Source organism: Berghia stephanieae, chromosome 7, assembly GCF_034508935.2.
Source record: "Berghia stephanieae isolate SIO BIC M18660-M18661 chromosome 7, UCSD_Bste_1.3, whole genome shotgun sequence".
Lineage (NCBI taxonomy): Eukaryota > Metazoa > Mollusca > Gastropoda > Nudibranchia > Aeolidiidae > Berghia > Berghia stephanieae.
The window spans coordinates 17,519,122-17,526,621 of record NC_088366.1 but is presented as its reverse complement, the minus strand read 5'-3'; the positions used below and the strand labels follow the sequence as shown (position 1 = coordinate 17,526,621).

The following is a 7,500-nucleotide window of genomic DNA, read 5'->3' as shown; positions in this document are numbered from 1 at the left end:
TATGTATTGTATGTATGTATGTATGTGATGTATGTATGTATGGGATGTATGTATGTATGTATGTATGTATGTATGTATGTATGTATGTATGTATGTATGTATGTATGTATGTATGTATGTATGTATGTATGTATGTATGTATGTATGTATGTATGTATGTATGTATGTATGTATGTATGTATGTATGTAGTGTATGTATGTATGTATGTATGTATGTATGTATGTATGTATGTATGTATGTATGTATGTATGTATGTATGTATGTATGCATGTATGTATGTATGTATGTATGTATATATGTATGTGTGTATGTATGTATGTACGCTCATTTCTTTTGTATACATGTGTAAAGCGTGTATGTTCGTGTATGGCTGTTTCTGTTTTTGTAAATATGTTGATGTTCATACCATGAACCAAACTTTTTACCTCACATGAATTGCCTTTAATTTGGACAATAAAGATTATTATTATTATCAATATTATTATTATAAACATTGGCTTTATGATCTTTATGGTTTTAAAAGACTGCTACGGATTGCACATAACAATATAAAGACGTAATTCAAATTATTAACTTTGTCAGTATCTCAGTAACATTACATTTTTTCACTTTCAAGGATTTTGGCCGATTTCACTTCAAATGACGATTACTCAATAATCGTCGCTAAACTGGCAATTCTATTTGTGGGGTAGTTGCACACATATGTAATGGCTTGTGATCGCATAGTGGTGTTTTTGATAGATAGTAATATTATCCTTTGCGTTGTGTTGTAGCCATTAATAATGACGAAATAGTTCAAGGGCCGATGATGATACCTGAATGTACAACATCAAGACATTCAAATAAAAATCAGATTCCAAGTTTCATTTCTTACAGTTTTATTTGTTGTGATAAATTCAAAATCCAAATCATGATTAATTCCAAATCCAAATCAAATAGCATGGTCATAATTCAATCCGTTTCATAAATTCAAAATCCGTAAAATCAATCCAAATGTAAAGCCATTTTGCCTAAGTAACCATTTTCAATATACGTGGAATATTTCTAAGTCCGTAAAATAAAAGATTCTTAGTTGGACATTAGGAAAGTGCAGCTCATCGTGAAGTAGAATGCAAAATAGCCGAAAGTAGCATAGAATCTAGCAACACTATCTTTTTCCCCTATTGTAAATTATTTCAAGCCACACCTCTTACTAGTTTCGACAGTTCCCTGTCAGTGTACTATCCAACCCCTCAAGGGTCAAATCATAGTCAAATCTGAAACGTCAATTCCTACATATTAATGTTAAACCCCGCCTTTTCTGATGTAATAGTACTTTTGGTAAACGTTAGTTTTACGTTCAGTACGCCCCAATAATCTGTACGTCCAAATAATAAATTCCGAATTTGATGCTATTATCTCCAAATACCAAGTAACACCGATCAAAGAAAGTAATTTTCTAGTACTCAAAATAATGACCAATCCTTTAACTTTGGAACGTAAAACTGTCCTAGACTACTCAATACAATGACGAAGTTTCATTGATATACAAGCACTGTGAACTCATTAAACCCACTTGCTATAAGCTAACTCTCTTACATGTTTTCACTATGATGAAATAGAACATGTTAACTATCACATTCTATATCATAACGTAAAAAATAAAATTTGTATAGTGACATTTTAATACAATTAACATTTTATTCAATGTACTTTTGGTAAAATTCTAAATTTTTGGTGTCTTTTTATTTCATACCGTAATAATTTATTTTTGGATAAAATTTCTTCATTTAAAATCAGTTTAAAAGAAAGATGGACCTAAAAGTAAACTGAAGATAAAATGATTCATAATTTGAACATTTAGTCACAGAATAATTTTAAAATGCATGTTTTATGCATAATTTTCCTACTCAGTGATCACTCCTTACTCAATCGCCTGCTGTGGTAATTAATTACTTAGTGACAGCTTTATCTCTTGTAATCAGCAAGTGGTGCAGTCGTTCAGGCTAGATCACAGAAACCTTGACTCTTTGCTAAATGTGCAGTTTCAGCACGGTTTTCGGGGCCGTGCCAAGGATCGGATATTTCTTAATAAATGTAACCTTAAACTTTTATATTCTGGTTGTTTGTTTTTGTTTTTAAGGGTTTTACGGTGCTTGCAACACATTTAGGTTTATCAGCGCCAGAAAAAAGGAAGAAAATGGGTTAGTAAAAAGTATTAGAATTACAATTAAAGCACCCAAGAAAAAGTAAGACATAGGGGAACTGGGAACAAATAGGGATCAGATATAGATTCCAAGAGTATACCACCAATGTACTTAGTTTGAGATGTCAAAACATTAACTCCCTTTGTCTAACCGCATACTCCCCATACGTCTCATCAGGACACAAACACAAAATACAACAAAGAGGAATATACTCAAATGCTTACATTATACATTCAAAATAACAAATATAATAAAACATAACAGAGAGGTGATTTACAAGGAGAAAAATATCATCTCCCAAAACAATAACTATGCACTTGACTGTTTCCCTCCCAGCTAGCACTCCGGCCAGGTTCAGGACAAAACCAAGTAATCTCATTCCAAGACAAAGACAGAAAGCATGTTGGAAAACAGATATAAGGGGATTGAAGACAAATTATGTACCCCCTGCCCACTATGGGAGGTCAGGAACCCCACCTAGATAGTCTGGTTAATACAGTTTAGTGAGACCCAAAGTGACGTCAACTTCATTCTATCTATATTCAAGTTTTCGTCCAACCCAATCATCGATCACATTTTTGCTATACGCGTTTATGAGTAATTCTCACTAAACTGTATTGACCCGTAGCCATCGTTAACTTCTAGCCTGACACTGACCAAAAAATGACGCCAAAAGGCAAGTCTCTGGCCACAAAAGAAAAACAAATCGTGAGTTGTACTCAATAGTTCAACCAATGGAATCACTCGTTTCCCTGAGCGCTACTGACTAACCCTGCGTGAGTTCCCCAATCTTGTACAGCTTATACACCAACGACTGCAGACCATCCTTTGAAAATTGTTTTATAGTGAAATATTCAGATGATACTGCTATTATTGGCTTATTAAAAGATAAAGTTATCGAAAAGAATTATTTCAAACAAATTAATATATTCACCGACTGGTGTAAACAAAATCAGCTTGAATTAAATGTTGAAAAAATGAAAGAACAGGTGTTTGGTGTAAAAAATAAAACGACTTAATGTGTGTGACAATCGGTAAAGATGATGTTGAGATAGTTGAATACTTTAAATATTTAGGAATAACAATTGATAGTTAACTCAATTTCTCTCAACATAATATAATATAATATAAAAGAATGTTGCCCAAAGATAAACATCCTAAGGAAATTGAGAACATTTCAAGTAGGGAAGAAAACTATGTTAAAAGTTTATGACTCATTGATTAAAAGTGTAATTGCGTTTGGCTGCACCATATGGTTTGGCGGATGCCGACTTAAAGATCAATCAAAAATTTCAAAATCTATTAAAGAGGCATCAAAAATAATATACCATCCTCTTGATGGAGTAGAAAGCATATATAATAATAATAATAATAATAATAATAATAATAATAATAATAATAATAATAATAATAATAATAATAATAATAATAATAATAATAATAATAATAATAATAATAATAATAATAATAATAATAATAATAATAATATATAATAATAATAATAATAATAATAATAATATATAATAATAATATAATAATAATAATAATAATAATAATAATAATAATAATAATAATAATATAATAATAATAATGATAATAATAATAATACTTTATTGCATCCCAAAAAGGAAATTTTTTGTACAGACATGTTATAATTTACACAATAAGATAAAAATACAATGGAAATAGGATGTATATATAAAAAAAAGGAGCAGCTCCATAACCAGAGCTGCGCTTTATAATATGAATAATTTCAACACTGTAAAATAGTTAAAACTGTCACTAAAAATTAAAAATTGAAAAGATAGCAAAACAAATAAATTAATAAATTAATATTTATATTTTTTGAAAGTAAAAATGAGAAATAATTATATAAAATGATTATTGCTTGTTGTTATAAAGCCTAATACTGGACGGCAGAAAAGATTTTCGGTGTCTCTCTGTTTTCGTTGGAATAGAAAAACGTCGACCACTTCTTTCTGACATAATAATTGATGGTCTTAGTGGATGGTACTGGTCATTTAATATTTTAGTTATTTTATTTATACATTCATGGAATTCATGGAAAACCAATATAAAGGAAAGCATTCTTAATTACCAACAATAAAATACATATTTTACACTATGAATTTAGTCTTTTACCATCTGCGAGAAGGTTTTGTCAGATTAAATGTAGAACGAACAAGTATAAATCAACGTTCGTTCCATCAGCAAAAAAAATGTTGAATATTTCATATGGTACAGCAAAACCAAGGATTGATGCGTTGACTGATTGACTGATTAATTTATTTAATGTTAGATTAATTGACCAATTGATAATGATGATAATATTTGGTGTCGAATTGCCACAATTGTAACAAATTGAAAACGAAATGAATATGTTTATGTTGTGTATATCGCACGCGCGAAAGAAAGAGAGGAAGAGAGAGAGAGAGAGAGAGAGAGAGAGAGAGTGTGTGTGTGAGAGAGAGAGTGTGTGTATGTGTGTGTGTATGTGTGTGCGTGTGTGTGTGAGAGAGACAGAGAGAGAGAGAGAGAGAGAGAGAGAGAGAGAGAGAGAGAGAAAATAAGGGAGTGAAACATATGTCCAATGTTATAGTTATCATATAACGTTATAACAAGTGTAACTAAATGACAAATTACCATATTTATGGACAATAAAGATCTATTATTATTATTATTATTATTATTATTATTATTATTATTATTATTATTATTATTATTATTATTATTATTATTATTGTTATTATTATTATTATTATCTTTACGTCCTGGTGAGTTCTAGTATCAGGGTATAAGTTGACGATGGCGCCGATTAACCAGACCGTAGCCATCGTTAAGTTATAGCCTGACACTGAAACCCAAAAAGACTGGCATTTTGACGACATTATTTGGTTTTTGCACCGCCTAGTGAGGAGTTGTCGTTAGTGGTGCTCATGGAAACAAGTGGTCCCATTGGTTGAACTGTTGAATCAGATCACGATTTGTTTTATTTTGTGGTCAAAGACTGGCATTTTGACGTCATTTTTTGGTCAGTGTCAGGCTATAAGATAACAATGGCTAAGGTCAGGCTATAAGTTAAATATGGCTACGACCAGACTATAAACGTTTCAGCTTACAAATAGTTTTGTGTGTTGGTCCGTTATACTTCCGAATGGCAATTTTGTGAGCTTCTTAGCCAAGCGCACACTATCTATAGATAGTATAGATAGTTCGAAGATAACATCACTCAGGTCTTTGTTATTGCTTTTTGCCATCCGCGTTTATGAGTAATGCTCACTGAACTGTATTAACCCAACTACAAACGTTCATGGATACACACAGTTTTGTGTGTTGGTCCGTTACACTTCCGGATGGCAATGTTATGAGCTTCTTAGCCAAGCGCATACTATCTATACGCTTGGCTAAGACGCCAATGATAATAATAATAATAATAATAATAATAATAATAATAATAATAATAATAATAATATAATAATAATAATAATAATAATAATAATAATAATTATATATTATTATTAATATATTATTATTATATTATTATTTATTATTATTATTATATATATATATATTTTATAATAATAATAATAATAATAATAATAATAATAATAATAATAATAATATAATAATAATAATAATATAATAATAATAATAATAATAATAATAATAATAATAATAATAATAATAATAATAATAATAATAATATAAAATCATCTAAAAATAATAATCTTAAATTTATAGAATTTTTTATTTAATAAGTTGAATTAATTAAATAAAATCGTGAGATAAAAAAAGAAAAGAAGTCCTTGGTACAACTCAAATAATTTACATTTTATGAATCTACATAGAATACGTCATGACGATCATCATCATCATCATCAAGTGCCAGGCCTGTTGCAGACATCGGCGATCATATCCCTCCAACCATATCTGTCCTCAGATCTTCTCATGACGGTAATGATTTTTTTTTACACTGTACTATGAGCTTTGTGTACTTAAGACTTATATAAAATATCAAACGCTTTTATTAAACCCCTTTAATAACAGATCATAATTGGTTCTCAAATTTTACGATTAGATCATTGTCATTATCATGCGTCAAAACATATAGTTTTATAAAACCGGATGCATGCCGGGGAAATGTTTTTTTTTTTTAATTCCTATTTTTCATTACAAAGGGTACTATGGACGCCTCATAACATTTTTGCTATTATGCTGTCGTAAAATCGGGGTTTCAGAGAGGTGTAATGAAATGGGGGATGATCTATGTCATTACCTTTCCATGTCTATTTTATTGATTTATGTTGTGAAACCGTCTTCACATGGATAAGTAGTCCCACGCACCCTCCCCCCTTCACCGTAACCACGTCACCGGGTAGTGTAGCACCAAATACTTTATGGCATGCTTCTCCAAAACGTATACAAGTAGGTACCTCCCTATTACCTTCCCCTTTGGTTGCATGATTCGATGGATGGGTAGATGGATAGATGGATAGATAGATGGGTTGATGGATCATTGGGTGGATAGACAGATGGATGAGTGGATAGATGGATGGATGGAATAAATAGATGGATGGATGGGTGGATGGATATGTGGGATAAATAGATGGATGGATGGATTGATGGATGGATGTTAGCCTCACTGCGGCTAACGCCTGGGTTATTCCAGTCTTCCCTTGGAATAGACCCTAGAGAAAAAATTCCCCTATGGGATGAATAAAGGGAATTTAATTTTATTATCTTTATATTAACGTTACTCCTTGGCAGTTAAAAGTACAATGCATAGTTGAACTGACATGGTCCTTGGCAATTGATGTTACCATTATTTTAACCAAAAATGAAAAAAAAAAATAATAAGGATCGTTCATAAAGTAATGTGAATCCAGATCCATTGCCTCTGAGACCTTATGAAAGAACATGGACAAACTGCTTTTTGGCTTACTACAGGTTATGGCCCGTTAGAGTTAGAGTTAGACACATCGAGATATGATGGCAATAGTTGCCTCAATCATTTGATATCTGGGGATGAGGCATGCATACATTCCCCTGAATCTAAGCGACATTACAATACTTGGAAGCAGCCTTCCTGGCCACCTTTACTGTGACCGTGATAAAGTTTCAATTCCAACAATAAGCGAGAAAGCTTGACGGAACGTTTTTCAATGTGTGGGTATACATTCTGTAGCACACAGTTGGCAAAAATTCATCAATCATCAAAACAATACATCAATAATTAGACAAATATTGTAAGATATTTTGGTGCAAGTTTGAAGTAGGCAGAAAATTAATGTTTGAAGTTATAACGATATTCAC

At 31.1% G+C, this 7,500-nt stretch overlaps 1 long non-coding RNA gene across 1 annotated transcript in view; it reads right to left on the bottom strand.

Annotated features, from left to right (window-relative positions):
* LOC144976474 (uncharacterized) overlaps window positions 1-7,500 on the bottom strand; it is a 119,145-nt gene that overhangs the window by 110,902 nt on the left and 743 nt on the right. The window lies entirely within an intron of this gene.